This window comes from Oncorhynchus mykiss, chromosome 4, assembly GCF_013265735.2.
Source record: "Oncorhynchus mykiss isolate Arlee chromosome 4, USDA_OmykA_1.1, whole genome shotgun sequence".
NCBI lineage: Eukaryota > Metazoa > Chordata > Actinopteri > Salmoniformes > Salmonidae > Oncorhynchus > Oncorhynchus mykiss.
Window position 1 is genome coordinate 11,098,912 of NC_048568.1, and position 18,736 is coordinate 11,117,647.

At 42.3% G+C, this 18,736-nt stretch overlaps 1 protein-coding gene across 1 annotated transcript in view; it reads right to left on the minus strand.

Annotated features, from left to right (window-relative positions):
• Window positions 1-3,757, minus strand: part of LOC110522072 (T-lymphoma invasion and metastasis-inducing protein 2) — a 65,539-nt gene extending 61,782 nt beyond the window's left edge. Inside the window, exon 1 of the mRNA XM_036975623.1 lies at window positions 3,532-3,757. The gene's annotated coding sequence lies outside the window, so the exon portion shown is untranslated. The remainder of the gene's footprint in view (window positions 1-3,531) is intronic.
• Window positions 3,758-18,736: the final 14,979 nt, after the last annotated feature.

An 18,736-nucleotide genomic window follows, 5' to 3' on the forward strand; every position in this document is an offset into this window, starting at 1 on the left:
TGATGAGACAGTGGATTGCGCAGTGAGATGGAACAGAGTAAATAGGCATTTCAAAGTCATAGATTTAGCCGGTGGTAACTTGTGAAATAGACACCAGCTGGAATGTGGTTTCAACCAATCAGTATTCAGGATTAGACTCACCCGTTGTATAATAGAGCAATACCTATTGATTAAGTGTACTTTGTCTCATGCAAATCAATGTTAGATTTAAATCATGCAGATGAACAATGTCAAATAATGTGATTAGTTTAGTAATGGCTTTAAGAATGATTACCTGCTGCATTCAATGAAAAAACAACCTACATAACTAGACTAAACTTCACTTGCGTCACACTTGTGACATTGAAAGATAAACATCATGGTAATGCTTCCACTGATTTCAGATAAAGGAGGATAGTTCCTACATGATAGAGTGCTTGCTTTGTTATCCAACTGATCTTGTGTCATTCCTGTCATTCTGTGAACCCCATTCATTGCTGCTCACAGCTATATTCCAATTTAATTACATTTACTGGTGGGGAATAATATCTGATTCAAGACTGAACTGTTACTCACAGACCTCTGTTTGTTCTTTCTATCCTCTCCCGGCCACAACATCTCTCCTCATTATATTGCAGACAAAAGCACCTGCTATCCTTTCACTGTATACACCATCCACTTAACCATTCACATTCACACAACATGTGCACCTTCATATGATGGCAAGGCAATTTAAGATGCTTGTTGCTTGCCACCCTCTTCTCTTTTACTGATTTAGGAAGAAAGAAATTCAGAAGGAAATTCCCCTCATGTTGGCCCGTAAAAACGTCTCTTTCTTTTCAGCCTCTACTAAGTGGCTGGAATACCCCCACCCCCTAATGTGGCTTTGTTGTGCTGCAGCTGAGAGTGTTTCAGGCTTTGGCAGACTAAATAGCACACAAAAGGTCCACTGGAGTCCTGGAGAGTGGCGGTAGGCAGAGCAAACACAGCACACCGCCAGATGATGGAAGGCTGGGGCGTGCTGCCGACCGACGGGCACAAAGAGAGTACTGTCGTGGAAACCCAAGCCGGTAGTAACTAACCACTCCACTGCCTTGGCTTTATCCATCTGTAGGAAGATCGGAACTGCATCTGCACACACACACACATGGTCTTTTATTTGGGATGCTGCTAGCCACACTATAGGGTACATTCTTTAGATTAGAGGGTAGACTTTTTTTAAAGGGTGATGTTCTTTGGAAAGAATGTGTATAATAATGTGGATTTGTCAAGGGTAGATGTTGAGAAAATACATTACGCTTATGAATAATGATTTTGTACTAAGGAGTCGGGTGCCAGATCTCTTTTACTAAAGCAAATTTGCCTTAGCGAATTGGTTGATGTTATCTCCTGATTGCAGCCAATTGGACCAGTGTTTGACTTCAATTGAGCGTGAGCACAGCCCGTTTACATCTGGTTATCTGGAAGTATAACTTGCTGGCCCAGTGTTGGCCAGGTCTGGCTAATGACGTTGTTTGGTTGGTTCACCTGATTATTGTTGTAAGATTGTAAGCATATGTCGGTCTAGCATAGCTGTTGGAATGTTGCACGAGTCCAATATCCCCCTCTTTGACTGGTGTCCAATACATTGGACTGGCTCTTTGTTTGCTTTGGGCTGACCAGTTTTTTGACTGGGTCCAGCTGTCAGCAAGGGACCAGTGAGTAAACAGTTCAGTTTCCAACTTCTAGTGTGTTAGAACGCAACACTTAAAAAATAAACCTTTGGGGGGCCAAACAAAATCAGTTGCGGGCCACTTTTGGCCTGCGGGCCACCTGTTACTGACCCCTGACTTATGTCAATGATTGTTGTTGTTTAAAATGTTGGCCTCTCTGGCTCTTTCTTGTTATACTACGATGAAACTTGACCCAACAGCAAGGAGTTTCTCTGAAACTAGGATAGCTTGAACCACAAGTCATCCAGCATTCTTTCAAGAGTTTTTTTTTCATGTGGTCCAACAAAATAAGGTTGGACAATGGCCATACTGTCATGTATGTCATGGAGAATTCAATTACACTGTTCTGTATTGCCCTTTCCTCAGAGGGCCACACATGATAACTTTCTCTTGTTTGCTCATTTGACAGCAGTCTTTGCACTCTATGTCCAAGAGGTCACCACCTCAATGGCCATATGGTCAATGGCCAGCTATTAAAGCCTTATTAGAGCCAGACCAGTGGCTGTATGTAATCAAGCGTCTCAGTGTTGGAGTGCTGGTCTAGGATCAATTTAGCTTTTTAGATCATAATGAATAAGATTATATGGACAGGAAGGACCTGATCCTAGATGCTTGATATATAATTGTCCCAGCTCTATCCTCTAACTGAACTTTTCAGCTCCATGAAGCATCTTTGTGAGTTTGCATATCAAACCTGTTTGACATTTTAGATAAGCTGTCTGACCTATAAAACGTTCCCACCACATCACAACGTTATGTAGATGCATTAGTCATTTAATATTTCCTGTCTTGTACTCTTCAAAGGTTACATGCACAATGAGAGTTTTATCTACGAGTAGAAGGTGCACCTTCAGTCATGTGTGAATACTTGGTTCCCCATATTTTGCTTAATAACTTGGTTCCCCGTATTTTGTCTAATAACTTAACAGCACTGTGTTGGAGCAAGTTAATGAATAATTGGCTGAATGGCAGTTGGTTTCTAAACCTGGCTTCATGCGCGTGCTTTGCTAATGAGATAAATGGTACGTTACTAGTATCCTACTGTTACAATTCCATTGATCACTGCCTTTTAAATTGTCATAGAAATGCATTGTCAACCTTTGGTACAGTTTGTAAGTATCTTTTTAATGAGCATAAACTCTCTCCAGCATAGTTGTAATGGCATCTGAACTGGTCGTATTTATTCCATATGCCATTCAGAAAAACAAATAAGACTGTCAGACTCATTGGACACTATCTTAAAGAGCCACTGTTATTCATAGTCTTGGTTTGGCCCCTATAATTGCATCCAGATCACCCACCAGTGGCCGCTATGACCTATGCTCTGCTCTCTCGCTCTGTTCAAACACAAGATACAACTAGGCCTACGATAGCCAATTCATATATTAATATAAAAATGCTACACAATAATCTTCCATTCTCTAAGCATTTTATGTTTCTCGCTGCGTATTTAACAGTGAGACAACTTTAATCAATGAATCCCTCCATCCATGACATCTCCTGAAACAGCTGTCAAGTGAAGCTTGACAACAGGAATAGTCACGTGCGTAAGCCAAGAGCTCACTGTTTGTGACCTCACGCCACGGTGAAGTTGCTCAAAGAGTCAAACATTTCAGGAAAGGTCTTACGTTTAATTTGAACACCTTCATTTGATCCACAAACGTGAGAGGATGACTCCTTTCTGGATAATATGAGTCGACTAGTGAGAAAAACAAAAAGAGCAGGCCTAACCATGGTGTCCGAAAAAACACATTTTTCTGGAGCGACAATAACATTTTTATCTGATAAATGTTTCTACGATGAGACAATAAAATCCCGATTTACCAATAGTTCAACTCACCTGTTTTTAATCGCACGGGTAGTTCCGTAGGTTGTTTAGCATTGCAGTTACTCCATCATTTCTTCAATCATTTACATGATTCAAATGATACGATTACTTTGCTGGAGTCCCAATCAACAAAACTCTGACCGATCTTAACAATTCCCGGATATCAAAATGTTGTCGAAGCAATGAACAGTATAGCCGATCATATTATTCAACAGTATTATGCTCATCAATACATTGAAGGACTGGGGGAGGCTTCCTCAACTAGTTGTATCGGTGGTAACCACACCCCCGTCAGTCTGACGGGACAGAAGCATCTCGTCACACAGCTAGTGAGCAAGGTCATTACATAATGCATTTTCACAATTGTAACATTGACAACATCTAGTTTCTCATATTCAAGCATGCTACTCCTCATTCTTCATCCTTCTACAAGACAATAGAGGCTGTATGGATGGATCCCTGCTCCCATAAATGGTCATGGTCCTATCATTTTCTTTCTTACCCAAAGGTTACTATGCATGTCAAGATATTCCCTACATTTAAAAGAGAGATGCACATGAGTGGACATTGGTGTTCTTCTTAGGCTTTTCCTGCCTGTAAGTAGTACAGCATAACTAAAGTAGGTAGTCTAGGTAGCCTAGTGGTTAGAGCGCTAGGCCGGTAACTGATAGGTTGTTGGATCAAATCCCCTCTGACAAGGTAAAAAATCTGTCATTTAGCCCCTGAACAAGGCAGTAAACCCACTGTTCCCCAGTAGGCTGTCATTGTAAATAAGAATTTGTTCTTAACTGACTTGCCTAGTGAAATAAAAAAATACTTTCATATTTACACAGTAATAAGGATTTGAGGACACCGTAATGTTAAGCTTGACCAAGTCAAGTGGACCCTAGACCTGTATTACCAAATCAATTCAAGTGTTACATTGGGATGCATTCATTTGGTCCTGACTAAGAAAAGCAGGGGAATTCCACACTAGCCTTGTAAACACAAATTAAGTCATGTTCTGTAATCTGTTAACCAGAGAAGCCTGATCTAAATTAGGACATGCTCCTATCAGCAGTCTCTTCAACAACATAAATAAGGAAATGGTTGGTCATTTAGTTGATTCCCACCAGTCAATGACAAGATTTTTTCCATCAAGCTGAGTGAGGGAATAGATGGAACCATGATTGACGACTCAAAACAGAGGTCTGGAAGTTGTAATGTGTTTTTTTTTATTGGTAGTATACTGTATAAGTGAATGTTTTCACGTTTGAACCCTTTTCTATGTCCATCTTCCCAGAGGCACAACACTCCATCTATCTGTTCCCTGCCTGCTTGGCATCGTGTCAGCCTCCTATCCTCTCTTCTCCCTCCAGTCCTCACAAACCGCTCTGTTCACAAGGCTAGGCTGTGAAATGAAACCTAGTGGGTGGCTGTCCACCTGGGCTCACGTTTCCCATTTACAGCGGAGTTCCCCCGGGGAAAGGTAAGTGGTGGTGAGAGGTGACAGGCTGGGCATGGAACCAGGCAGAGGATGTGTTCCATATGGCACCCGATATAGTGCCCTACTTTTGACCAGGGCCCATAGGGACTAAGGTGCCAATTGAGACACAGCCAGAGTGGGATTGGTTCACTCATGATTGGGCTATTTATCCTCACTGATCCCATCTATTCTTTCTCAGCACTAGACATCCAATCCCACCACAGAATATAACAGCCCTAAGGATAGAGCATTTGCATTTACTGTCTACTGTGACTTGGTTCATCAGACCCTGTAGTCCCTGTTTTAAATAAACCACCCCGAGTTAAAACATCAAGCGACATCTTATATCTAGCGTTTGCTGGGATCCAGCTCACCACTTTGGTCTTTCTACCTTCAACACGGTTGTCATTGTCAAGGATGTAATCATTTCCAGCCTAAGGGAAGGTCCCCTCATCCCTGTTCAGGCTGTCAAATCCACACACACAGCCACATGTATTGTTTCAGGACATGGCTTCCCAGTGAGCCACAGGGCCTGTTACAGTCTAGCTATCATTGGAGCTGGCTTTGCTTTTATTGTCTGCACCCTACAGAGACCCGAGTACAGCTTCTAACTGTCTAGCACCATAACGTTGTTTTAATGGCATGACAAACACTCACACGATGGAATCATTGCCACAGGGCATTCAGACATAAGGGCCCCAACAAGGAGGAGAAAATGTAATGATGTGAAGATACAGAACCGGTGAGAGAGGAGCCTGTTTGACTCACAGGGGATCTGGACTGCCCGGCGGCAGCACTGTCAGCATTTAGGAACAATCAACATTAATATTCCTGTGGGTGCGTACCAAATTGCACCCTTTTCACTATGCAGTGCACCCATAGGGCTTTGGTCACTTGTAGTGCACCATATAGGGAATAGGGTGCTATTTGGATGCACCCTGTGTGTCCAGTTAGGCAGAAACATCATCACTGTTGATATTGACTGAGGGGATGAGGACAGATTGAGGAGGTCCCTCTGGGGGGGGGGGGGGGGGGGGGACTAACTGTATTTTAGCCCAGGAGGCTAGGGAGATAAGGGAAGTGCTTTTCCTCATGGATGTTTTTCATACATTTGCATGTGATTATCTGCATTTGCATTCAAGACTGGTTGGTTGAGCTCGAGGGAAGGGTGAGGCTGTGGACTTTGGGATGAGCACGTCTAGATGGTTGACTTTTATCATGTGATGAACATACTGTGTGGCACCTGTGTGCCAAGGGTGTCTGTGTGGCAAGTCGAAACTCATAACACAGCCTGACAAATCATCTTCCAAGATTGTCTTCCAGGAAAATCCCATTTACTGTGACAACATGATGTCTGGAATGTTGTTGTTGTTGTTTTGAGGTTGTTCAAAGTAGTAAACAATGCATCTAGGGCATAAGAATTAAGCATCCTTTTGTTGCTCCTTCACTGCGGATTTCAGGGAGTGAGCAAAATAGCTGGTCTGACCCGACACGGAGCACAAGACTACACCACAGACATTCTACATCCAGACATCCACAGACAATGTGTGCCATTGTCATCTGAGCAACTCCAAGTCTGATTCTCAATCAACTCAGAGAAGACTAACTGAGCCCATATTCACAAAGCGTTTCAGAGTAGGAGTGGTGATCTAGTGTCAGGTCCCCCCATCCAAATAATCTGTTCCTAGATCCACACTTCTGAGACTCTTTGTGAATAGGGCGCTGATAGTCTAATATCAGATCATTTAGAGAATAGTATTTCTTATGAGTTTAATTCACACCGTGATGGTACTATGGACATAAGAGGTCAAGAGATGAATCTGTTTCTAAAATACACACATGAACATAACCTACAGAGAAATAGCCCTTCTTGCACCAACCTCATGTTGACACAGGACATTCTTTGGGATGGACAGATCCGCCAATACAAATAGCTGATGTTTTTCTCACATTATCATGGCTATGTAGATTACTTGGGCCCACATCTCTCTCGCACCGTGTATCATTTCATTTTCATTACATTTATTGTTCAAGGCTATTTACTCATTCCAAAGAGCCCAATAATATTGACATAATGCGAGAACTCTAGGGAAAGGACATTTTATCCAGCTGTGATTGTCAACCATGATATAGAATAATGTCTGCTTGGATGGTGAAACCGTGTCTCGTTAATTCAACTTCATCTAATGTGCCCCATAACCACCAGTGTGTGTGTGTGTGTGTGTGTGTGTGTGTGTGTGTGTGTGTGTGTGTGTGTGTGTGTGTGTGTGACTGAGCACCTCAGGTACGGATTAACGAATGGAACAACATTAAAGTTGCTGTTGACATTGCTCTCTGTACACTTGAGTGGAGAAGGTCTGAGTCTGCTAGATATGTATGTATATAGCCCAGGGATTCACAGGACATTTCTAAATCTATTCATGCAGATACATGCTTTGGAAACAGGCAGCCATGCACCCAAATCCTCTCATGATTAAATCATTTTGAGACCATTTCCATATGGTTTGATTCCATTCCATTTATTCCATTCCAGCCATTACAATGAGCCCGTCCTCCTACAGCTCATCCCACCAGCCTCCATTACAGTTGTAAGCAACTGTGCCATAGTTGGATATGAATAGGCTGTGTTAACTCCTCTGGCCCCAATAATAGCAAATGTGCTTGCTCTGGTCTTGGAGCACGTGCTCTAGCCAACAGCTCACAGATAGGCCTACAGTGCAGTAGGCTGTGCTGGTAGGCTAGTCTACATGAGATTATTATTGATAACAGCGAGAATATGTTTATTTGTCAAATGGCAGTCGAGCATCAATCATCTTGTCACCAGAATAAGGCCCTGTGATATTTCTTGGAAAGGATTCACAGTGCACTTTCACCAACCCCCTGTGAAGTTCATCATAATTTCACCGTAGCCTAATAAACTCTGTGGTTTCCCGAGTCGCAATGGGAGGACCACACACCATATCATTGTGTGAATCCAAGTTTTATTCCCGAAAACATGGTTATTAAATGAATATTTGCGCATAAAGGAGTTTCCACCACCATCCTCTTGCATAATTCATTTTACCGACGCAAACACAAACAAATTATCTGTTGGCGTTTATACAATTGTACAGAAACTATTCGTTCCCCTCACAGCTGTTTTTTTTTTTTAGACGGTATGATTTTCCGAGTTAAAACTGTGGATGGAGACGTGGTTGGTGTTTCTAACATGTTTGTTGAAAACCTGCACTCTGACATGGTTTGCCATTACGTCTCTTGATGTTTTTTAAGTCTCATTCCCTGTTGTCCATTTAGATATCGTGTGTCATGTCTTCAGAACGTCACGATTGATTTCACAGCTCAAGCTCGTACACACTTACAGTACCCAAGACCCACACAACCACTCCAAGTTACAGTGGTCGGTTTGAGGAGAGCCTCGTCATCAAACATAATAAACACGCGGCAGCGTTATATCAGGTAGCCATCCAGAAACGTCCACTGCAGCAGGCGTCCCTCTCTGTTGCCTTGCCTTCCATCTGACCCCAGTTACATATCTAGTGTGTTAGCCCTGAGGGGGGAGTCACATGGGATAACATCCTGGTAAACACATTTAAATTCTCTTCACCTTATTAAAGTTGCAAGGTGAGTTCTCTCTACCTACCCCGAGGACTACAGCGAGGATCGACTGGTTGTTGACTGACAGGCCCTCCATCAGGCATAACACCTCTAATGGAGAGAGACGGAAATAACACCCCCGTTCATTCTCATTCAAATGAGTTGGCGTTAGAGCGGTGAGGTTGACAGGGAGGGCAGCCAGCAAAGTCTCCTTCTTTGTGATTTGACACAAAGGGCCGGCAACAGATGGCCAAGATATCATCTGCATCTTCGAGGCTCCTTTCTGTCAACTTCATTCACAGAACTTTGAGGTTTCAGCATTTATATGCAGTTTCTTTACAATACGTGGAACATTTCACGGTCACCCCAGATGGCATGCTTTAACACTCATTTCAGTGTGCGAATGCTTCTGTATAGAAATACCAGCAGGTGTAATGGGTACCAACAGTGTCCTATTTGGAGCCATGTGGCCTACAGACAAGTCAATCCATCATTCCAAAAGCTCTGACTTGTTTTGTACTGCATATCCTTGATAGATTGGTACAAAATGTAAACAGTACAAGTTACTTCCATATTCATGCTAATTCTCAGTCATTTCTTTATGGGGTGGCAGGTAGCCTAGTGGTTAGAGCATTGGGCCAGTAACTGAAAGGTTGCTAGATCGAATCCCCTGAGCTGACAAGGTAAAAATCTGGCGCTGAACAAGCTAGGCTGTGATTGTAAATAAGAATTTGTTCTTAACTGACTTGCCTAGTTAAAAAAAGATAGTATTGTCCAGATAACATTAGCTTAGGCCATTGCTTCCTTTGCTACAGTAATTCAACTAGGTGTGCGTGCACCTTGAATAAACAGCCCTTATTTCAGTGTAACAACAGTGGGAAAAAAATGTGTACTTTATGGACCCTGTTATCTAGCACTCATTTGTGAGTTAGTCGAATATCAGACTGAATAAATATGTCCTATTATTAGCACGGAGCATCATATTCCCATAATCTCTGCGTGGCACTGCATAAAAAAAATACATTCTTAAAATCATAACATTGAATCAAACATGTATAACCATTTTTTACAAGAAAGCCTAGGAATACCCAAAGCAAATTTTCAGGAATATCCTCAATAAAATGAATACAACTTCATTTTTCCTCACCTTCAACTATATGTATGTATTTTAAATAAGCTACAGTATCTTTGCATCTGCCTGAAGAAAAGCATCTGGGCTGTGTTCACAAAGCGTCTCAGAGTAGAGGGTGCTGATCTAGGATCAGGTCCCTGTCCATAAAAGCACTCCTGCTTGCTTGACACATACGGACCCTGATCCCTCCATTGCGCTCTGGAAGGGAAAGACAGCTCTCTGCTGCCACCTGGTGGGTCTTTCTTGTGGTGAATGATCTCTTGCAGCAGTGACAGTTGCCAACCCTCCACTGACAATCCCTCCGTGCAGTGAGCATGGCCAGCACGTATTCTATAGTCAACAGGTCGGCTTATTTTGCCTGTGAAACAGATACCACAGGTGACACCTACAGAGTTGAAAAATGATGGCATGACACTGTAGCCCAGGAATTAAAATGAATAACATAAGCAGACTCAACTTTCTATATTCATAGTTTGGTATATACTCCCATTTAGTTTGTGATTGACAAGCTGCGCAACTGATCAGGATTGTGCCCATCAGGGAGAAAACACACTGAAAATGAGTGAAATCAGGGAGCAACTACCTGAACTTGTCCAATGAGAAATGGTTATTTACGTTTCCAGTTGCAAAATGTTTCTCTATGGTTCGCCCTAGAGAACATGACCCTGTTATATACTGTAGGTACCAGAAAGGTGACATCATCAAAGCGTGGACTCACCGATAAAGTGCTGTTGAGGGTCCTGACCAGATGCAGCTTCCCATTGACTTTGTCATTTCTGCAGCATAGAAAGAATGACCCTCTGAAGTCCCTCGTCAGTTCTCCAGTTGGCGATAGTCTGTCCTGCTTTAGATTGACGTACAGTGCCTCCATCTCATCAGACGCGCCCTCTAAAAATCATAAGAAGTATAATAAACCAAGATTTGGCACTGAAATGTGCTGTCATTCACATATGTTATCATTCAAAACAAGTTTGTCAACTCTTATTATAATTTCATAAGAACACTCCGTATAGATGTGTGGGTGTTAACTAGGCTGCTACGTCATCTTGGGTGCCAATCCAGTATAGTCAGAGGGTGATGTTGGGTGTCGATACAGAAAAGCTAACACAGCTCACCCTCCTTTACACCCCGGGCCTCAGCCCCCAATCCATCTTCCTCTTCCTCTCTGAGGGGAGGACCTGCCCACTGTCAACAAAGTAGTTGGACGGGGCAAAGAGCACTTTCATTAACACAGTCTTTGGTCAGCTGCTCAGATTGTCTCCAGTGACTTGACCTCTTCTTGGTCACTTGCCTCACACACAGCGGTCCACAGAAATTACAGTTTTATTTTATTTTTTTAACTAGGCAACTCAGTTAAGAACAAATTCTTATTTCCAATGACAGCCTAGGAACAGTGGGTTAACTGCCTGTTCAGAACAACAGATTTGTACCTTGTCAGCTTGGGGATTTGATCTTCCAACCTTTCAGTTATTAGTCCAACGCTCTAACCACTAGGCTACCTGCCCCCCCAATTTGTTAGAGTAATTTGTTAGAAAGATCTATGTAACGCCTGAGGTTGGTCGAGCGGTTAAGGCCATCAACCTCAGCACATATGCGATCCCCGGCCTCAGCAGTCATCACACTATGTTCCCTCCATCTCCCAGCTCATTTCGGTCTATCCTCATCAATAACACTGGGAAAAATCCTTTGATAATGAAATGAACGATCCATGTAATCCCTTGAGAGACTACGACCTCTGGTGTTCCTCTCTGACAACTCATTCGGTGTAGCAGGAGCAGCCGATGACAGTGTAAACAGCCAGCTGTAACATAGTGAAGCCCTGCCTTAAAAACCCTAATACCAAACCGGTAGGTACAATGTTTTATGTACTTAGGAGTGTAGCTTCCAGATCATTTAAAACACTTATTTATTTATTTAACCTTTATTTTAACTAGTCAGATGTCAGATGTCATGATGGCCAACTAAGGGAAATTGTAATATGGCCCCATGAGACCAAGTTGAACTCAGATAACATACAATAGCATGCAATAACAATAGCATGCTACCAATAACAATAACCAATAACATGCAGCCTTCACACCATGTGAACAATAGGACCGTAGTGTTCACACAAATCCAGCTCTATTTTCACAGTATCTGCCCACATCCTCTACTAGTGGACTGTGCCTTTTGACCTCAGCATTGCATCAGTAAACTACGACCTCCCGGCCTGCATCCACTTCCCTCCTTTCTTCTCTCGCCATCTCTTTTACACTCACTTGTTCATCTCCTCTGTCAGAACAACAAATACTACGCTATGTCATGTTTTTTTTTAGTGGTATGCCAAGTGTTTTAACTGAAACCTTAGCGAAACCACAAAAGGGAGTCAACAGCAGACCAGCAGTTATTGGATGTGTTCTGCATGTATCTCTTCAGATGAAAAGCAACGATAGCTTACAGAGGAAACAAGATTATACGAGCCAAGTGTGATAATACACACCACCATTTGAAATATACTGGACAGATATTAGACAGCAAGTGAAGCTTACTGTACAAAAGACTACATTTGATTTTGACGTGCAACCTGGGAAGTGCACTGTGCAGAGGGGAATCTTTCAGCAGACTCTTACTGTGAGAAAGTCATGACTCTTATGTGTTGGAAGTCATGCCTGTGATCAAAAAATACATCTCACTTTTACCATTACATGGCCAAGAAATGAACCTATCTACTTAAAGGCAAAATAAGAATAATATATAGTTGAAGTCTGACGTTTTCATACACCTTAGCCAAATACATTTTAAACTCAGTATTTCACAATTCCTAGTAAAAATTCCCTGTCTTAGGTCAGTTAGGATCACCACTTTATTTTAAGAATGTGAAATGTCAGAATAATAGTGGAGAGAATGATTTATTTAATATTTTATTTATTTCATCACATTCCCAGTTGGTCATAAGTTTACATACAGTTAATTAGTATTTGGTAGCATTGCCTTTAAATTGTTTAACTTGGGTCAAATGTTTTGGGTAGCCTTCCACAAGCTTCCCACCATAAGTTGGGTGAATTTTGGCCCATTCCTCCTGACAGAGCAGGTGTAACTGAGTCAGGTTTGTAGGCCTCCTTGCTTGCACATGCTTTTTCAGTTCTGCCCACAAATGTTCTATGGGAATGAGGTCACTCCAATACCTTGACTTTGTTGTCCTTAAGCCACTTTGGAAATATGCTTGGGGTCATTGTCCATTTGGAAGACCCATTTGCGACCAAGCTTTAACTTCCTGACTGATGTCTGAGATGTCGCTTCAATATATCCACCTAATTGTCCTTCCCCATGATGCCATCTATATTATGAAGTGCACCAGTCCCTCCTGCAGCAAAGCACCCCCACAACATGATGCTGTCACCCCCGTGCTTCACGGTTGGGATGGTGTTCTTCGGCTTCTTCGACCAAAGTATGTTCATCTCTAGGAGACAGAACGCATCTCCTTCCTGAGCGGTATGACGGCTGCATGGTCCCATGGTGTTTATACTTGCGTACTATTGTTGTACAGGTGAATGTGGTACCTTCAGGCGTATGGAAATTGCTCCTAAGGATGAACCAGACTTGTGGAGGTCTACAATTTTTTCCTGAGGTCTTGGCTGATTTCTTTTGATTTTCCCATGATGTCAAGCAAAGAGGCACTGAGTTTGAAGGTAGGCCTTGAAATACATCCACAGGTCAATTAGCCTGTCACTTAGCCTGTCATTTTCTGGAATTTTACAAGCTGTTTAAAGGCACAGTCAACTTAGTGTTTGTAAACTTCTGACCCACTGGAATTGTAATACAGTGAATTATGAGTGAAATAATCTGTCTGTAAACAATTGTTGGAAAAATTACTTGTGTCATGCACAAAGTATATGTCCTAACCGACTTGCCAAAACTATAGTTTGTTAACAAGAAATTTGTAGAGTGGTTGAAAAACGAGTTTTAATGACTCCAACCTAAGTGTATGTAAACTTCTGACTTCAACTGTACATGAGGAGAAGAGTATGTGTGTTTCTTTGATAGAACCATACATTCAAACAATGTACAAAAAGCCAAACCCAGACCAAGAAGACTGTGGTTAACCCCACACCACTCTGTTTTCCTACTGGCCAAATGGAAACTTTAAATTAGATCATCGCCATGCACAGAAAAACCTTACTGCTTCTTCTTGCACTCTGTCGCTTGGTCGACAGCAAAGTCTGACATGTTGATGTATCCTTCTGCTTTCTCAGCATGAGGATTATATGTTGTGACAAGACAAGTGAATGTTTGGTTGGAAAAACATTGCCTGGGAGAATAGTACACATTACCATTTAAGCTTTGAACACTACACAAGCCATTCTCATCCAATTATTTTGTCTGCCATGCCTGTCAATAAGGGCATACATTTCTGTATAAAGCACTGAAATTTAGCTTATATAATGTCTACTGACTCAGCCCCAACACTCAATGACATAACACAACTCACCATCTGATAGGTATACCAGTGAAGGGAGGTCATCTTCAGAACAAACCAGTACTTCTTCCATTTAGTTCCCAAGAAGCCCCCCTGCGCTCCTTCTTCCTGTAGAGCCAGTCCTGGCAGTCGACCTGACCCAGCTCCTTCACAGACAGCCTGCGCTGGCTCCTTGCTGCATCCCCTACAGGTATGGGCCCTACAGACAGGCTCAGCAACATTAGCGATGGAACAGACAGACGGACAAAACTCCATGTCCCTCCTCGTTAAGGCATTAATGAACTGAAACCTTGTGACTATGTCATCCAGACCTTTAGTTGAGATAAAACAATTGACCGTCTAGATAAAGTAGCGCGTTGTTTTTTAGTACAAACGTTTATTCTATTAATTAAATAGGAAGGGGGGGGGGGGGGTGCAACTAAATATTAAGAAGGTGTTCTTAATGTTTGGTATATTCAGTGTATTTGAGGTTAATCAAAATAAGTTACATGCAAGAGATCAAGTTAAGGCTACATTCTAGGCAGTGGTTTTCAACCCGGTGTACTGCAGGTGGTCTGTGATTTGTTGTTGATTTTTATTTTATTTTTCTCCCGAGTATTATAAGCAATTTTACATTACTTTTCACAATGAAATTAGTTTATAATAATATGCTTTAATTCGACCAGCAAGATATTTTATGTTAAATAAATAAAATAAAACTGACTGCCAATGGGGATCCTCAATAGCATGACAGTGATTTGGTGGCCAAAATAACAGCAACAGTGTGTGAAAACCTTGAGGCAAATGGTGGTCACATGAGATACTTACTGATCCCTACCTTTTTTTTTAAGGCATCTGTGACCAAAAGATGCAAATCTGTTTTCCCAGTAATGTGAAGTCCATAGATTCGGGCCTAATGAATTAATTTCAGTTAACTGATTCCCTTATAATCTGGAACTAAAAATATATGAAATTGTAACATGTTGTGTTTATTTTTTTGTCCAGTTTATACAAGAGCATGTTGTCTGTAAATTCATGCAAACAGTTCATTGTGGCAGGTTGGACAACCAGCAGTGATATATTTTAGACCAGTAACCCCCCCCCCCCCAAACAACAGTACATGTTTTTGTTGTGGCACTGGACAAGCACCACGTGATTCTACTTGTCAACTAATCATCAAGCCCTTGACAAGTTGAATCAGGTGTTTTTCCCCCAGGGCTACAAAAAAAAGTGCTGTTGGCGGTAGTCAAGCACCGGAGTTGGGAAACACCGTTTTAGACACAGCTCTACGTGCGTTAGGCTAACGCAGGTTAATTCAACTCCTACCCTACGAGGTCCGGAGCCTCCTGGTTCTGTTCTACCTGATAACTAATTGTACACCTGGTGTTCCATGTCTAAATCAGTCCCTGGGGAACAATGAAGAAATGCTGCGGAACTGGCTTCGAGGTCCAGAGATGAGTTTGAAGGGGCTACAGATTAAAAATACCTTTACTCATAAGAAAAAAACAAAGATACCTTAATTTGAGCCTAGATTTGTGACAGGGGGTCATTGAATATGAACACAGTGTGTTATTTAGATATAATACAAAAAATACAAAAGGAAAAAAAATACCCTGCCACCTATTAAGCATTCCACTATTTTAACCCTATCTAATCCTACACCAGACCAACGGCCTGGAGACGGGACACTACCATTCAACACCCCCTGTAACTCTTCTGCAGTAAAATCTCATAATCCCATGTACTTCTCTGCAGCTGCCACCACAACATCTATTTTCTGTGACTTACATTCCTGTCACGCCCTGGCCTTAGTTATCTTTGTTTTCTTTATTATTTTGGTTAGGTCAGGGTGTGACATGGGGGATTTATGTGTTTGGCTGGTCTAGGGGTTTTGTATGTTTATGGCCCCATAAACATGTTCCTTTCTAGGTAGTTTTGTATGTCTATGGTTGCCTAGATTGGTTCTCAATTAGAGGCAGCTGTCTGTCGTTGTCTCTGATTGGGAACCATATTTAGGCAGCCATGTTCTTTGGATATTTTGTGGGTGATTGTCTTCTGTCTTTGTGTCATTGCACCAGATAGGACTGTTTCGGTTTTCACATTTGTTGTTCTGTATTTTGTAGTGTTCTCGGTTATCGTCTCTATTAAACATGTTGAACACTAAGCATGCTGCATTTTGGTCCTCCTCTCCTTCAACGGAAAAAAAACGTTACAATTTAATTTCTGTGGGTCAGATGATAACCATGGCTATGAACGCTAAGAAACCAATCTTACTGAAGCACGTATTATTCTCATCACTCTATTGGCCTACGTCTACTCACAGGAATTCTCTCAGGTACCCATCTTCCTCTACTGCTCTTTTCACTGCCTCAGCATACAACAACTTCTGTACCTCAACCTGCCTTTCTCTCACCGGACACATCTGATCTCCAGCACCATGAGTACCCCTACAGTTAACCTCTTTAACCTCGAGGTAAACCAAACTTTTTCCCCTGATACTACACCTTTGTCTCATGCCCTCTTTCACACTTCTCACATCTAGGAATCTCCCTCCTATACATAGGCTTGGCACCTAAAACACCGTAATGGGTTTGGGACAAAAGCTCTCATGGGATAGCTGACACATCCTTGACTTTGTCTGGTAAAGACAGCATCAAAACTCAGTGTCTTTTCCGTGTCATTACGCTCTCCACAGGGTCTGCGTCGCACCAAAAGGCGGGCGTCACAGACACAGGGAATCAACATTTTCAGTTGATCCTCCTCAACACTCAATGCCAGCCCAGTTATCACTACTTTCAATGACGCCCTGCTCCGGAGAGTAAAGTAAGTCACAGATCTTGTACCTAGTCGATTCTGCCTGAAATGCAGAATCACAAAACAATCATCACAAGTCCACTTTGAGTCACTTTCTCCGACCCAACAGTCCCCAACATCTCCTCCACTCCACCCAACCTGACAACACATGTGGATCAGCCAAAAGGCAAGGATCCGTTCTCTCCAAAAAATTTCACTCCCACTGGGCCAGAATCTTCTTTATCATCATTGGGACATCGAGGCTCGACTTAGGCCGTCTTCATCACACCGGCCACCCCAAGTAATTTATACTCACTCTAGTCAGATTCGGTTTCGTCTGCCACCCAACTGTTGGGATTTATCTAATGTCCTCTCTTTGACTTCAGCATGGTTCTCCTTCCGCTTTTCACTCATCCGCTCAACAATGTTAACAACCCGATCACCTAGTCCAGAGAAGGTATTTAAATATAGCCCACTAATCTACTATCTCTGCCTAGGCTACCTTTTAGCTTATGGAGTTGATCAGTAATTGTATGTGATTTATGTATAAAATGCAACTCCATAAATTCAATCAAATATTATTCTTAATCTTGTATTTGGTTCAAAATTGTTCAGTTGCTGTTTTGTCATCAGCCACTGGGTGTCGCCGTAGTTCTTAAAGTCTGCATTCTGCCGGTAGGCTACTAGGGACATAAGAATCAAATGAATGCAGGTTGAAACACACAGGCCTTACTCTTCAGGTATATGATCACACTACATTGCATGCATTCCTCTCAAAATATACTTTATCTTTAGCTCCATTTTGAAACTTAACCCCTTTCCAGTTGTGGGCTGCCTGTCTGACCTGCGTAGTGTATAACAGTGAGTTAGTAAGCCTAAATCCTTGATTCCAGACCAGGGGCGTTTCTAGGATTTGAAGATATTGGGGGCTTAGCCCAGAGCCAGTATGGGGGTCCAGGGGCATTCTCCCCCGGGCCCCCACCAACAAAGTATTTCAACAGCTAAAGCCATGAATTTGGTACACTTTGAGATGACCATTGAGAGATTCGAACATTGAGAGATTAGATACCGATAACCTTCCCATCTGCCACGGCAGACACTGCCAGTACTCAATAAAAGTAGTTACTGTAGTTCTCTGTACTCCGGAACACTCTCTACTCTGGAACACATACATCTACAGTATATTGCCAAAAACCACTCAACTACTACACACACACACACACACACACACACACACACACACACACACACACACACACACACACACACAATTACTGTGCAGTAATTACAATCCATAGAGCAGCTCAAACGGACAACGAGAAAAAGCTTGAACCAAGTTTATTCAACCGACTGGGTGCTTCAGCTGTGACCACAACATACAAGTCACAAAAGCACATATTTTTACCCTCCGACCATGAGTCACCTCCTTGTACAGTATGTCTTAGATAAACAATCATTCTCTGTTGTTAGGCAGAAACTCAGTCGGTTCCTCTTACCGGTAGTGTCATGGCCCTGCCTAAGTCTAGGACCCTCATGGGTGTGGAAGTGTGTTTGTCTGGGATAGGACTGTAGTCAGATGGTCTTCGGGGGGGGCGTCTTCTCTCTTCAACTGTTGACCTTATCTCGAGTTGAGTTCCACATCTCTCATGGTCCTAGTTCCACATCTCTCATGGTCCTAGTTCCACATCTCTCATGGTCCTAGTTCCACATCTCTCATGGTCCTAGTTCCACATCTCTCATGGTCCTAGTTCCACAGCAACTGGCCTGAATGATCAGGAACTGAAACTAGACTGTTGCT